The sequence below is a fragment of the Rhinatrema bivittatum genome, chromosome 1 (genome assembly GCF_901001135.1).
Source record: "Rhinatrema bivittatum chromosome 1, aRhiBiv1.1, whole genome shotgun sequence".
Taxonomy (NCBI): domain Eukaryota; kingdom Metazoa; phylum Chordata; class Amphibia; order Gymnophiona; family Rhinatrematidae; genus Rhinatrema; species Rhinatrema bivittatum.
The window spans coordinates 708,294,439-708,310,359 of NC_042615.1; the positions used below are offsets into that span (position 1 = coordinate 708,294,439).

The following is a 15,921-nucleotide window of genomic DNA, read 5'->3' on the forward strand; positions in this document are numbered from 1 at the left end:
TAACAGAGTATTGAAAGACTGTTGATAGCCTTAAAAGAGAATATTTTTCTAATTGCATTTGTACTGTTCCTTCTCAGTCTTTAATATTGTAAAATCCTTAATTTCTCCAATATCAAGCTGTGACCCTAAATGACATCTGACATGAGTGGAGGGGTTGCTGTGTTATTTTTTTTCTAATAAAATTAAAAAGCTTGTCCTTGTCAATCAGTTTGCTTCATGTTTAAGACAGGAGGATGAGGATTTGGACTAACTTTGATAATATGTCTCCTGGGGAGGTTAATTTAATTGCTGATTTTCATAACACTGCAACACTTTTTTCAAGATTATGAGACATGACATAAGAAGATATGTTGCTTTTAAAGTTAATTCCTCCCTCTCTGAAGGTTCTCCTCCACATTTGCTAAAGATAGTCTCAATTTGCTTGATTCTTAAGAAACTGTACTGATTTCTCGAACTATCGCTCCATCTCTACGCTACCCTTAAGAACGTAAGAAGTTGCCATCTGGGTCAGACTGAGGGTCCATCAAGCCAAGCATCCTATTTCCAACAATGTCCAATCCAGGTTACAAGTACCTGGCAAATACCCAAACATTAAATAGATCCCATTCTACTAATGCCAGTAATAGCAGTTGCTATTCCCGAAGTCAACTTGATTAATAGCAATTTATGGACTTCTCCTCTAGAAACTTATCCAAACCTTTTTTAAACCCAGCTATACTAACTGCCCTAATCATATCCTCTGACAACTAATTCCAAAGCATAATTGCACGTTGAGTGAAAAATAATTTTATCCGATTTGTTTTAAATGTGCTACTTGCTAACTTCATGAAGGTCCCCCTAGTCTTTCTATTAACTGAAAGAGTAAATAACCGATTCACATTTACCTATTCTAATCCTCTCATAATTTTATAGATCTGTATCATACCTCCCCTCAACCATCTCTTGTCCAAGCTGAATAGCCCTAACCTTTTTAGCCTTTCCTCAGAGGGGAGCTGTTCCATTTCCTTGATCTTGCCAAGGTGCTAGAAAAGACTGTACTTAAGCAACTGGATAATTTTATTGATGAGCAGAATATGCTTAATAATTACCAATTTGGATTTCGTGCCTCATATGGTACAAAGACATTATTATCCATTTTTTATGTTTTCCACCATGGACAGATTTTTTTCTAGCTCTGTTAGACATTTCCTCTGCATTTGACACACTGGACCATAATTTCCCATTATATCATCTGTCTGACATTGGTCAGCTTCTACTGTTTGTTCCTAGTTTTATTCATTTTTGGGCTTTCATGCCCAGCTGTTCAGCCTTCACGTGATGGCAGGCTGAAGAGATAGACATGAACACCCAAAGCTTCAGCACACACTCCACAAATTGTTCTTTTTTTTTTCTTATCTAAAACTTTGGTTAACTTTCTAAAAGTGTGGGAATTGAACACCCAGTGTAACCAATTACATGGATAATTTTGTAGTGGAAAAATGAAAATATGACATCAAAGGCATGCAAAACAGAAGCAGAGAAACTAAAGACAACTGACAACAAGATGGAGGCAGAAAAGGGCCAGCAATGATAATGTTGGAGGAGGTGCCAAAATATATTGCTAAATGTGCAACGGCAGTGTTGGAAGATGTTAGTGAAATTCCATTTAATGGATGAATTCAGAGAAACATAACAGCATACGATCAGAGGATTACAGCAAATGAGAATAAACTGGAAGAACGAGAAAATACTGTAAGATCTATGGGGATAATTGAGAAAGTTGCAGAAGAAAAATTAACAGTTGGAATGAGTCAATTAGGAGAATAGAAGCTGTAAAAATATTTGTTTTATTGGAATTCCATAATCTGTAAAAGATTGAGATTTGCAAAGACTGTATGAGCAAACTTTTCTTGAAAAACTAGGTCTGCAGCCTGAACAGTTGCCACTAAGGCTTGAGTGTATACACAGGAGTCTTTAATGAAAATTTGGGGTGACCTAGACATATAATAACTCGTATCCTCAGTAATGCATTCAAAGTGAAGCAGTTTCAAGCTTACTGGTCACTGAGAACTTTAGAACATGATGGAAAGAGAAGTCTCATCTTTTAGGATTTTTTGGCACATGTTGTTGCAAAATGGCAGAAGATTACATTCTATTGCTCCCAACTGTTTAAAAAACCAATAACATTTCCCATCCTATATCTTGCACTGCTGCAGGTTTTCCATCAAGGAGAGAGCAAGCTGTTCAGTACAGAAATTCAGCAATTTATGTACACACTTCACTATTAACTAGAGACTGTACTGGGAATATAATATCAAAAAGACACTTCATTTTCTTATTTGTTGTGCTGAATATTTGAGCATAGACATAATTTATGTTGAGACATGTTTAGACACTCCTAGTTAATGTGGCTGTCTTGAGGATGTCGAACCTATACCAATGATTTCCTGATTATACATATATCTGAAGCAAAAAGTGTGACTTAGTGACTGTTATTTTAGATGATACCATTTTTATTTTTGGATATGGCTACAACTTGCCTCACTGAGTTGAAGGAGTGATTACTTGGCAGGCGGGCCTACTTGTGCACGAAAGGTGTGCTGCAGCAAAAAATAACAAAAAGGCTATAGGAGTGTATCCGTGGACGAATGCAGTGATACCAAACAAATGAGGAATCAACTTTGGAAATGTTAGCAAAACCCAAAGATTGACTGTTCAAAGAACCTTTACATTGCATTAAATCATTTTAAGATGGAACTTTTAGGGAAACTACATTTTCCTAAGGGTTGCAGCTGCTTATTTGAGGGAAGCTTCTACTGAATATGTAGGCTTTCTTGAGAACTTTTTTTTGTTGTTGTTGTTACAATATTTACAACAGTTTTTGCCACTGATGTGATCATGGATACTGTGAAATTATAGTATTTTGATGTGCAAACGCAACATCTTACCAATGAATAATGAAAGCAAAATAAAAAGGCATATGGAAGCTAATCAGGCTACTGCTGAGCATTAGTGATATGGTATTGGTATCACTTCAATGGATCAAAATGAATTAACACAATCTATGCACCGGTGGTGTTATGATTCTGCCAGCTGCACAGCTTCTCGTCTACCAGGGGTCCTCAGTGAACCTCGCTCACAGCTGTGCAAGTTACCTGCTCGCGGATCACATGACGCCTCAGTTCCAGGCCTATTTAACCCAATCTGTCCATTCCCTCGCTGCCTCTTCAATGGGTCACCTCAGCTCCTTGTGCTGGCCATCCTTGCCTTGTTATCATACCTTGCTTTGTGGCCTACCCAGGCCTTCTGCCTTGCCTTGTGGCCTACCTTGGCCATCTGCGTTGCTCTGTGCCTTTCCGGGCCTTCTGACCTTGCTCTGTAGCTGTGTATGTTACCAGGGCCAACAGCCATGCTCAGTGCCTTCTTGGGCTTTCCTGTACAGCCTTGCAGCCTTTGGGCCTTCTAGGTTCTCCTAGCCAGCCTTGTGACCTGTTGGTCTTTCCTGTTTGTTGTTGCCTGTTTCATTAGTCCTGTCATTGTCGAGCCCTTGACTGTTTCTGTTCTTGTCTTGCCCTGCCCAGTCCAGTCTCTTGTCTGTTTTCCTAGGCCTAGGCCTTGCCCTTGCCTCTGGTCTCAGCCTGTTCCAACTCCCAGCATGTACCAGGTTCTAACCTTGCCTATGTCAGCTCCTGCCTGCCCTCAGTACCAGCCCAGCTTTTAGCCCTGTATCAAGCTTCTTCTGCCATCTGTACCAACCTTTCTTCTAGCCCTGCCTATATCCAGCTCCTCTCTGCCCTCAGTACCAGTCTAGCCTCCAGCCCTGCCTGTATCCAGTATCCCAGCCTGTACCTGAATCCAGCATCAGCCATGATATTCACGAGAATGCAAGTCCTACCACTCCTCCAGAACTCAAGGGCTCAACCTGCGGGGAGAGGGGGCTGGTTAGGCAGAAGAGCAGTTCCAGTCCTGTCCTGCAGCTCTATGCTACTTCTGCAGGGGTGAGCCTTGACTCCAGTCTGCTGAACCATGACTGAATGAAGCGGCCAAACAAGCCCCACATGCAACCCGGTGAGCAAAGAAAAAACTGTTGTTCCACTACTTATTTTTGTAACCGGTGCCAGTGTTGGAACCCACCACCTTTTGTTTGTTCTGTTTCTTTTAGGCCTAACAATGCTCACACTCTAGCAAGGAACAGTTTCTTTGAAAATTCTATTCAGTTCTGCAAATATCTCTTTCCAACACACTTGTTCTTATATCTTTCTGCCAAACTGGATATGTGAATGGGATGGATGAGTGTGTGGGATAAAAGGGGTTAAAACCACTGAAGACTATGACAAGTTTCTATATATTTTACTGTAATATTAATTGCTTTATATTACATTGTGAGGTTACTAAATGATTTGTGATTATTATGTTCTCTGTTGTGTCTCATAAGAGTATATTGACAATGTCTCATAAGAGTATATTGACAATATTTCTCAATACCTAGACCGAAAAAGAAAGGAGGAGGAATTCTACTTGCTGCAAAAAAACAATTGAGCATAACCCTACAACTATCATACTCCACTTCAAAACTAGAATGCTCCATATTCAAATCTCAACATCTACAAATATTCCTCATCTATGCCACACCAGGAACTCTAGAGGCTAACCCCTCCCCTCTAATAGAGATGATAGCCAAACACTTAAATTCAGACAAACCAACCATCATTTTGGGAGACTTCAACATTCACGTGGACTCCATCCCTCAATCCACTAACTGCGAAACCTTCCTCACCTCCCTCAGTCACCTTGGATTCTCACAAATAATCAGCGGGCCCACTCACAAAGCAGGTCATACATTAGACCTCATATTTATCAACGAGAGCTGGTCCATCCATACCAATCCCACCTGCACGCCAATCCCCTGGTCAGACCACCAGATCATAGACACAACTCTCAAAATGAAAAACACACCACCTCCAAACATATCCAAAACCATCATTCATTTCAGGAAACCATGCTCACTGGAGTTACTCACCGAACAATGCACTAAATATCTCAAACAAATAGACCTCTGACGCCAACACAGCCACCACTTCATGGATCAAACTCACGAACAAAATAGCGGACCAACTCTGCCCAACCTCCTCAAAAGTAATCCAACCGGCACGAGACAACAGAAAACCGTGGTTCACCTCGGAACTCAAAACCCTAAAACAAAAACTACGAAACAAAGAACAAAGCTGGAGAAACAACCCTTCACCCACATCCAGACTGGACTACAAAGCCACCCTCAACACCTACAGAAACGCCATACACAAAACAAAAAAGGACTTCTATGCAAAAAGAATTCATAACTTCATCTTCGACTCTAAAGCTTTATTCTCTTACGTTTCATCTCTCACCAAACCAACGCCACCTTCCATTCCAGACCAACTAGCGCTCAGCAAAGCCAACGAATTAGCCACTTACTTCAAGACAAAAATCTCAAACCTTACTTGCTCCCTTACAACTCATCAAACTCTTCCAACACCTCATAGCACATACCTACCCACGCTGAATTCTAGACTAGAGTCATTCGAGCCCACATCAGCCATGGAGATTGAAAATTTACTTAAAAAAATTAAACCATCTGCACATCCCTTGGACCCACTCCCTACTAATCTGCTCACCGCCATCCCTAGCACCGTCGCAAAACCTATTGCTGAAATCATCAATACCTCTCTAGCCATGGGCACAGTTCCTAATCAACTAAAACTCGCAATCCTCAAACCCCTACTGAAAAAACCAACTGCATCACCCACGGACCCAGCCAACTTCAGACCCATTGCAAACCTGCCCCTGATCTCCAAACTGATGGAAAAAGCCGTAAATAAACAACTTTCCGAATATCTCGAGGAGCACAACATGCTTTCCCCTTCACAATATGGTTTTCGTAAATCACTAAGCACAGAGTCTCTTTTGCTTTCTCTCACTGATAATTTACTTTTGAACCTGGAGAAAAAACAGTCTTTCTTACTGGTCCTGTTAGACCTATCTTCAGCGTTCGACACGGTAAATCACTCACAACTACTAGAACAATTATCAAACATAGGAATCAAAGGCACAGCTCTCAGTTGGTTCAAATCGTTCCTATCAAACAGGTTTTACAAGGTCAGAATTAACAACAAGGAATCTGACCCCATCCTATCAGACCAAGGTGTACCACAAGGTTCATCCCTCTCTCCCACCCTGTTCAACATTTACCTCCTCCCCCTCTGCCATCTCCTATCACAACTCAAGCTTACTCATTACCTCTATGCAGATGACATCCAGATCCTCATCCCCATCACAGAATCAATTCAAAAAACCTTCGCCTACTGGGAGAATTGTCTTCAACCAATTAAACATCTACTCTCCAGCATGAACCTAATTCTAAACTCCAGCAAAACAGAGTTGCTACTGATTTCTCACAAACCGAACACCCACGCACCCAGCTTGGCACAAAACATGGAGCTCTCTGCAGACGTCAGGAATCTAGGAGCATGGCTTGACAACCAACTTAACCTAAAAAAATTCATTAACACAACCACCAGGGATTGCTTCTTTAAACTACAGGTCCTAAAGAAACTAAAGCCACTCCTTCACTTCAATGACTTTCGCCTCGTTCTTCAATCCATTATTTTTTCGAAACTTGATTACTGCAACTCAATCTTACTTGGCCTCCCCTCTAACAGCATCAAACCCCTACAGATGGTACAAAATGCCGCAGCCAGAATCCTAACTAACACAAATAGAAGAGACCATATTACCCCTGTCTTGAGCAACCTCCATTGGCTACCCATCAAACAGAGAATCCTATATAAAACCTTAACCATCATTCACAAAGCAATCCATAGCGCCACACCTATATCTCTACAAATTCAACTTCAGCCACACTTATCTTCCAGACCCATCAGAAGCGCCTACAAAGGCACATTAGTCGCAGCTCCTGCCAAATCAACACTAAGAAAAAGAGCACTCTCCACGGCAGGACCACACCAATGGAATGCGCTCCCACCAGACCTACGACTCGAACCCAATCTACCAGAATTCAAAAAAAGGTTAAAAACCTGGCTCTTCAGGCAAGCATTCCAATTCACAGAGTGTAACTAAGCACCTCCTCCTGAATTTCAGATCCAACCATTGTAGGGTGTCACGAATAGCTTGACACTTAATTTCTTACACGTACTTGCTTATTCGCAATGCCTATTTAACAGTCATTTAACAGAGGACATATTATATAACCGTTTACTGCAGTCGATATACGCTACTAAAGCCCATTGTAAAAAAAGGGGAACACACACATACTATTCAAAACACGAACAAGGTTATTTATTATTTGTTAAATATTATTGATACTTTCATTGTTTCTTGTAAAAATGTTCATTGGTTGATTGTTATTGTTCTATGTTCTATGTAAAAAACCCCGGTCTAACCTCCCAGACCAGGGCAACCTTTTTGTTACTTGTAAACCGGATTGATTTGTATTGCATACAGGAATTCCGGTATATAAAAATTAAAAATAAATAAATAAATGTATTATCTTCTCTGTCAAATAAATGTTTAACAAAAAACAATATGCATCGTATTCTTTTTGAGTTGTAACTCCTCTATGGGACCTGGAAATATGAATAGCAAAAACAATGGGTTAAAATCAGATGTAATGAACACTATTTTAAAGATTATAATCTGTGTAGTATTCTCAGATAGTTTGCAATATACAAAAATAAACATTTTTTTAAAAGCAGCAAGGGATTGAATGAGCCTTGTATAATGCCTGGGAAAGGCTATTTCCCAGAAATGACTCTTAATGAACTCCATTTATAAAGTAACGAGTCTAAAGTGATGATAAGAATTGATTCTGCCTAGAAAATGGATGCTTATGATTTTTTTCCCCATTTCACTTATGGCTAAAAATATTGTGTGCATTGTGCCTGACAGCATTTTTCAAAGGCAAAAACTCTTTCATTTAAAGCTTAACTGTATAGTGAGGATCTAATGAAAAAGCCAGCAGATCAGTTTGCTTGCAGTTTTCAAATGGAGCTTTTTTTTTTTTTTCAACCCCAAAGATTTATTTTTTATTTTCCTATAGCTTCAGAAAGAGAATATAAATCCAAAGAAAATATTGTACAAGCTAAACCACCTACACAAAGTACTTTTGCTCGAAAAATTATGCAAAATGCTCACAGTGGCTTTTGCAGAAGATTTTGCTTGAATTGTGTGTTTTTATTCTGTGAAATGTTTCCCTTCCTGAAGATGCAGACTATTAAATTCTCAGGGAAAAACTTAAGATGAGCTATTTCAAAATCATTATGATGTTACATTTATAAAAATCATGCAAGCAAATGACTTTAAATCCTTTTACCCTTTTATTTCCTGAAATTTCAGTCCGGTTGTAAGTGGTTTACCATATGGGTGAAAACGTTTTTCTTTTTACTTGATGCATAAAGTCAGGAAGAATTTTGTTTCTTTATTGATTTTGGAGGTAATTTTCAAAAGTATTTGCACATGTAAAAGTAGCACATATCGTAGCAATTTTCAGAAGTATTTACATGTGTAAAACTGGATATAACTCAGGTTACTGGGCTTCTGAAAATTGCTATAATATACGCCATTGAATTGTCCATAGGATTTGTTCGCGTAAGTGCACTTTACTCATATAAATGGATTTTGAAAATTACTACAATAGTACTTACATTTACACGTGTAAAACCATTTGAAAATTACCCCCAATGAGGTAGATTTTAAAAGCCTTGCTTGCGCAAAAACAACCACATATGCACGTAAGTGGGCCACGCGGGAGCTACGCAAATTTTAAATAGCAGTGAAGGACACTACGCACATCCAGAAAAAGGCAGAAAAGGGGCAGGGCATGGGTGTTCCAGAGGCGGGGCCAGCACTGATGCGCATAACTTTGCTACAGCTCCTCAATAGGTATAGGAGACTGGTGAACATAGAGAGAGAGAGAGACTCAGCCTGACACTCAATATTTGTACCATTGTAAGGGGCACTTTGATTCAGGGTGAGTTTTCGGAAGTGGGTTTGAGGGGTGGTGTTACAGAAACATTCAGAGATATTCATTGTAAAATTAACATCATTAAAGAATTGTAATCCTTCTAAGTGATGAAAAGGAGTTAATTTGTACAATGCAGCTAACAGAGACTACAGTGTACAAATCAACTCCTCTTGTTAAAATTTTCATCTCTTATAAATAAGGTCTAAAATTCTTTAATGATGTCAATTTTACTATGAATACCTCTGAATATTTCTGTAACAGCTTCTCCCTAACCCCAACCCACCTCCCAAAAACTCATCCCAAATCAAAGTGCCCCCTTACAATGGTGCATATATTGAGTGTCAGGCTGAGCCTTATAAAGAGGCACTCTCTCTCTCTCTCTCTCTGCGAGTGTAAGATATGCATGTAAAGGCTGCAGATATGCGTGCTTGAAGAGATTTTAAAACCTACATGTATACTTTATAAAATAGTGCACATCTTTGCACACAGCGTGATACGTGTATTTATAGGTGCATGCATGGTTTTAGCCAGTTGTGCTCATTTCTAGCTCTAAATAGGGACCTTCATTTTCAGATTTTATTTTTCTTTTTTTTTTAATTTTCCTGAGAATTTGTTAGTGTATACTGCAACAAGTACAAAAGTGGGACAAAACCAGTGGGAAAAAAACCTACTTTTTTCCAAGTAAATATCCAGGTTTATTTTGGCGGACAAAAGCCAGTATGGTAAAAAAAAAATAAAAAAATTAAGCATATTAGAATCCTAGAGCAGGGATTCCCAAACTTCTTATGAAAAGAGCCATATAACTTTTAAATCATTGACAGGACTAGATGGAAATTATAATGACCGCTTCTTTCAGCATCTACCCTTTTCTCCCTCCTGCCCCAGCAACTCTTCTCAGTCCTTCACCTCTTCATTTTTATTATTTTTATTTTAAGAAAATTTCTATCCTACACTAGGCAAAGTTCAAGGCAAGTCACAAGAGTGTGATAATAAAATCAAGAAACAAACTTCAACAGACAAAAATAGAAATATCAACAATCCCTACATGGGGGATTTCTGAGAGAAACCTAGTTTTTTAAGTTCTTTGTTGTGAGGGCCTTTTCTATGGGTAGGGGCTGATGGGGTTGAGACTGTTCGGCTTGGAGGGGAGTCGGCTGAGGGGGGATGTGGTAGAGGTCTTTGTAATCATGAGAGGTCTTGAACGAGTGGATGTGAATCGGTTGTTTGCGCTTTCAGATGGCGGAGGGACTGGGGGGCACTCCATGGAGTTGGCAGGTAGCACATTTAAGAATAACCTCTCTCTCTCTCTCTGCGAGTAAATAAAAATAACCGCTCCCCACGCAATTTAAGACATCCTACTCCCCACGCAATTCGGCTTTAGGAAACACCTGAACACTGAGTCACTACTCCTATCTCTAAACAACACCGTGCTCAAAGGCTTTGAAAATGGCCACAGCTACCTTCTAATCCTACTAGACCTATCAGCAGCTTTCGACATGGTTAACCACTCAATAATGATTGACCGTCTCTCAGAAATTGGTGCAAATGAAAAAATGGTTCTCATCCTATCTTTCACAAAGAACCTACCAAGTGTCAATCAACGACACCCTCTCAAAGAAAATAAACCTTGACACCGGAGCTCCCCAAGGCTCCGCTCTATCTGCGACACTCTTCAACATTTATCTTCTCCCGATATGCCACTTCCTCTCAAACCTTAATCTGACCCACTTCATATATGCGGGTGATATCCAAATACTAATCCCAATACACAACACTCTAGAAGATAACTACAAAAAAACAGCCACTTACCTCACCAAAATAAAGCAACTACTAACCAACATGAAATTCATCCTAAACATCGATAAGACAAAAATAATCATCCTGGATAGAAAGAACAACTCTCCTCACCTACCACCACTCAACATAACGAACCAAAAGGCAGCAACCTCCCCTGTTACTCATGCCCGCAACCTTGGAGTCATAATTGACAAGGAACTATCCTTCAAGAACCACATCACTACTAAAATCAAGGACAGATATCACAAACTTCTAACCCTACGATGGCTAAAACCTTTCCTTTCCCCCAACAACTTCAGAACAGTCTTCAACTACTCATATTCTCCAACCTGGACTACTGCAACTCCCTGCTATTCGACTTACCTCTCACCACAATCCGACCACTCCAAATCCTTCAAAATACAGCAGCCAGAATACTCACAAGAACTAAAAAAAACACGAGCACATTACTCCAGCACTTATATCACTACACTGGCTCCCAATAAAATTCAGGATACACTACAAAATACTATCCATACTACACAAAATAATATACGAAAAACAAACAAACTGGCTAAGTACATCTATAAAACTCCACTCACCAAACAGAAACCTTTGCTCAACTAACAAAAGTCTATTAAAAATTCCACCTGCTCGTTCCAAACAACTTACATAGAAACATAGAAATGACGGCAGAAGAAGACCAAACGGCCCATCCAGTCTGCCCAGCAAGCTTCCACACTTTTTTTTTCTCTCACATACTTATCTGTTTCTCTTGGCTCTTAGTAACCTTTTTTTATTCTATTTCCCTTCCACCCCCACCATTAATGTAGAGAGCAGTGTTGGAACTGCATCCAAGTGAATTAGCTTAATTTAGTCAGGGGTATTAACCACCGCAATAAGCAAGCTACACCCATGCTTATCTGTTTATTCAGACTGTGTAATTCATTCCTTGTTGATTGTTGCCTGAATATAGATCAACCTTTCTTCATTCTCCCCTGCCGTTGAAGCAGAGAGCCATGCTGGCTATGTATTGAAAGTGAAGTATCAGTCTTGCTCCCCTGCCGTTGAAGCAGAGAGCTATGCTGGCTTTGCATTGAAGTGAAATATCAGACTTGCTCCCCTGCTGTTGAAGCAGAGGGCTATGCTGGATATGCGTGAATTGTCAAAATTTCCTCCCCTGCCGTTGAAGCAGAGGGCTATGCTGGATATGCGTGAATTGTCAAATTTCCTCCCCTGCCATTGAAGCAGAGAGCTGTGCTGGATATATGTGAAGTATTAAACTTCCTCCCCTGCCGTTGAAGCAGAGAGTTATGCTGAATTTGCATTGAAAGTGAAGTATCAGGTATTTTTTGGTTTGGGGTAGTAACCGCCATAACAAGCCAGCTACTCCCCTGCTTTTATGTGGTTGCAAATTCTTATTTCCACATTTCCTCTTGCCGTTGAAGCATAGATCAATGTTGGAGTCGCATTATTGAATAAGGATATTCATCTCCAGGTAGTAGCCATCATTCCCTCAAGCCAACCCCATGCCTCTTCTCTTCATTCACATCCTCTAGACTTTACCTCAACTTACCTCAACTCGGAAGAGAGCCATATCCCTAGGAAGTCCCAAACTCTGGAACTCCCTCCCAACCGAACTTAGAACACAACAAAATTTAAAAACCTTTAAAAAAGAACTAAAAACTTGGATGTTCACCAAAGCCTACCAAAACACCCAATGACTCTCTATTACTACTTCACTCCCTACCGGCCCTATGTAAACATGTTGAACCAATGCACCTGTATAGTTTGAAATCCGAACTATACAGGTGCAAGTCTAGTGGGCGTAAATATAGAGGAGGCGGTAAAACACTGCACGGAGCGGCAGTAGCCACAGAGGCATTCACGGAGCGGGATGCCAGTGGCCAGTAGTTGGTGTTCCACCTTCAGGCAGCAAAACACTGCACGGAGCGGCAGTAGCCACAGAGGCATTCACGGAGCGGGATGCCAGTGGCCAGTGGTTTGTGTTCCACCTTCACGGAGTGGAAGGATGGAGGGCTGCCAACTCAAAAAAAAAAAAAACAGAGGTGGGTAAGAGTATGGGGCAGGGGTGTGGCCGTTTATTGCGGCAGTTGCTACCCCTGATTGAGCTGGATGTTCACTGGGATGTGGATACGGCGCTGCTCTCTGCATTGGTGGAGGGGTGGAAGGGAATTGGGGCCGGAGGGTGCTGGAAGCCAATAGTGACGGGTGGGAGGGAGAAAAAAAAGGGGGGGGGGAAGATTAAAAAAAAAATGGATAAACTGCGTAGCTTGCTGGGCAGACTGGATGGGCCGTTTGGTCTTCTTCTGCCGTCATTTCTATGTTTCTATGTTTATAACGCCTTCATTAACTATGTTAAAAATTGCTTGAACCTTTTGAACACAATGTTAAACCTCAAAACTTTGTAAATCTCGAAACTTTGCAAACCGTTGTGATGGCAATAGCCGAACGACGGTATATAAAACTCGATAAATGTGTCCTTAGTGTGCAGCAAACCTATTGCAGTGGTACTCCAACTATGAATGCTGTTTGAAATATAAATGTCTTCAGGACATTCTGGAGGTCTTACTACTCCTTTCACCTTCCCCTTTCTCCCCAACATTTCTACTGTTCCTCTCTTCTTCCCTCTCTTCCCAGTGTTGCGATATGAACCGATTTATGTATAATTGAGCACACAAGTTACAAGTCAAAACTAAAATGCAAGAAGTGCAGCCATTATATACAGATGAGTAGGTCACGTACAAGGGGTACAGAGTAAACCTGAAAATACCAGTTAAAATTAGATTGGAACTGTTAGGGACACAACCAAAACAAGTCCACGTATGCTATGGGATGTAGGAATGTAGGGCCAATCTGCTTAAACCATGTATGGGGAAAATGTATGTTTTTATTATCATTAACGTTGTGTAAAATCATTGCATCAATATGAGTTACTGTAGGCTAATACAAGTATATGTTTTATAGAATATAACAACGTGCGTAAGAGGCAGTAATGCTGAGAGCATTTGAGGAAATGCCAATGCCTGACCAGGGCTGTCACTAGCTCTCCTTGTAATGCCTTAAAAATAAAACTGATTTTTTAAGTATTCCAGTCTCTGGTTCTTTTTCCATCGATAAGCAGGGCTAAATTAGCCATAATATGTGGGTGATGTCATCTGGTGACATTGAATGGACTTGTCTCTCCTATCTAGGAGAGCTTTTAGCTCTATTGAGCATGTGTGGGAATTCCCACGTGAGCATTGCTTGCATCAATGACAATTACTTTTTTTTTGGCTCAAAGGGGAATGTCCCTAAAGGGGAATAATCTTGTTCAACAAGTGAGAGTAGATGAGAATTCTTCCTGGATGACAGTGCCTATAGGTGTTCTGCAGAGTTCAGTACTACAAATATGTTCAACTTCCAGCTGCAATCATCTATGATGACAAATATATATCGGCTATCACCAATTGAATCAACTGGCATGGTTCCACATTCCATGTGTGTTAGGGTTTTTGCTTGGTTCTTGAATGGTTTACTTTTGATACGATGTTTGTATGTATCAAGAACTCCTGCCTTCAAATGAATACCTTTGATTTTCTCACTTTCACTCATTGAACAAAACATTCTTTGCTATTTTTCACTTTGCAATCGACTTTTTCAAAAATCACTTTGTCCAGTATCTCATTGTTTGGAAATTAATATGAAATTGTCAGCTAACTCAGGTGCATATAGGTTCTTGTTGCCTGGTTTGGCCTTTGTTGGAAACAGGATGCTGGGCTTGATGGACCCTTGGTCTAACCCAGCATGGCATGTTCTTATGTTCTTACATCTTCAGCTATCAGATCTTCATAGTTGCTATCTCCATATGACTTGAAGTGAATACCTTTACTCCACTGCTTCCTTGGACATACTATCTACATTGTTAAAGATCTGGCCTCTAGTGCAATGTAGTTCTCAAATAATTCACACTATTTAATTAAATGGCTTGAGGCACCATAATCTACTGAAAATGGCTCTTTGTTGTCAATTGTCTCTTGATCTATATGATTTTTACATAGAATGCATATTGCTTGGTGGAAACAGTGATGTATCATCAATAGATAACACTTTGGCTCTATTTGGTCTGACTATTTTTTCTTTTATCTCTTTTTATTGCTTAAAAATATTTAGTCCGTTTTTCATTTTGAGGATTTTTATTTCCCTGGGGTGCAAAATAGCAATCCTTTACAAAATTTCTAAATTTCATATGGTGATAGCAATTTAATTTTCTGCCATTTTCTCTGATGTTTCTGCAAACCCTGCTTCCACTATATGCTGATACACTATCCAGAGAATTGTTTTTCTGGTCTTGTTCTTCTATAGGGCCCTTTATTTTTTATTTAAACCAATTTTCACCCATAAATCCCTAGGTTTTTTTAAAAATAACATTTGATTTAAATCATTTTTTACCCTGAGGTTAGGATGATTAAAGAGCTGCTCCAAAGCTGTGGATTCAGTGACTGAAGGGCTCCAGCAACCTGCAGCATTTCAAGCCCTGCTCCTCACCAGTTATAGTGCTCACCCACCAGTGCTGCTGTTATGGCATTTAAAATCCAGCTTCCCTCTCCTACAGGCAGCCAAAGGGCCTGCTGCTTGGAAAGGCTAAAAAGGTTAGGGCTGTTCAGCTTGGAGAAGAGATGGCTGAGGAGAACTAAAATGGGTAAATGTGAATTGTTGGGTACTTTTTCAGATAATAGAAAAACTACGGAGAACCCCCATGAAGTTAGCAAGTAGCACATCTAAAACAAATCAGAAAAAAAAAACACATTTTCACTCTGGAATTCATTGCTAAAGGGTGTGGTTAAGGCAGTTAGCTTAACTGGGTTTAAGAAAGGTTTAGACAAGTTACTGGATGAGAAATCCATAAACTGCTATTAGTCATGTTGACTTAGGGAATAGCCACTGCTTATTACCAGCATTAGTAGCAAGGGATCTATTTAATATTTTGGTATTTGCCAGGTACTTGTGACCTGAATTGGCCACTGTTAGAAATAGGATAAAGGGCGTGATGGACCCTCTGTCTGACCCAATATGGCAATTTCTTATGTTCTTATTAATAATTAACATATTTACTTTTCATTGTTTTTCTTGCTCTGTCCCTCAGT

The 15,921-nt window shown here is 40.0% G+C and overlaps 1 protein-coding gene across 1 annotated transcript in view; it reads left to right on the forward strand.

Annotated features, from left to right (window-relative positions):
• Positions 1–15,921, forward strand: part of SREK1IP1 (SREK1 interacting protein 1) — a 125,894-nt gene that overhangs the window by 71,584 nt on the left and 38,389 nt on the right. The gene's annotated exons all lie outside the window — the stretch shown is intronic.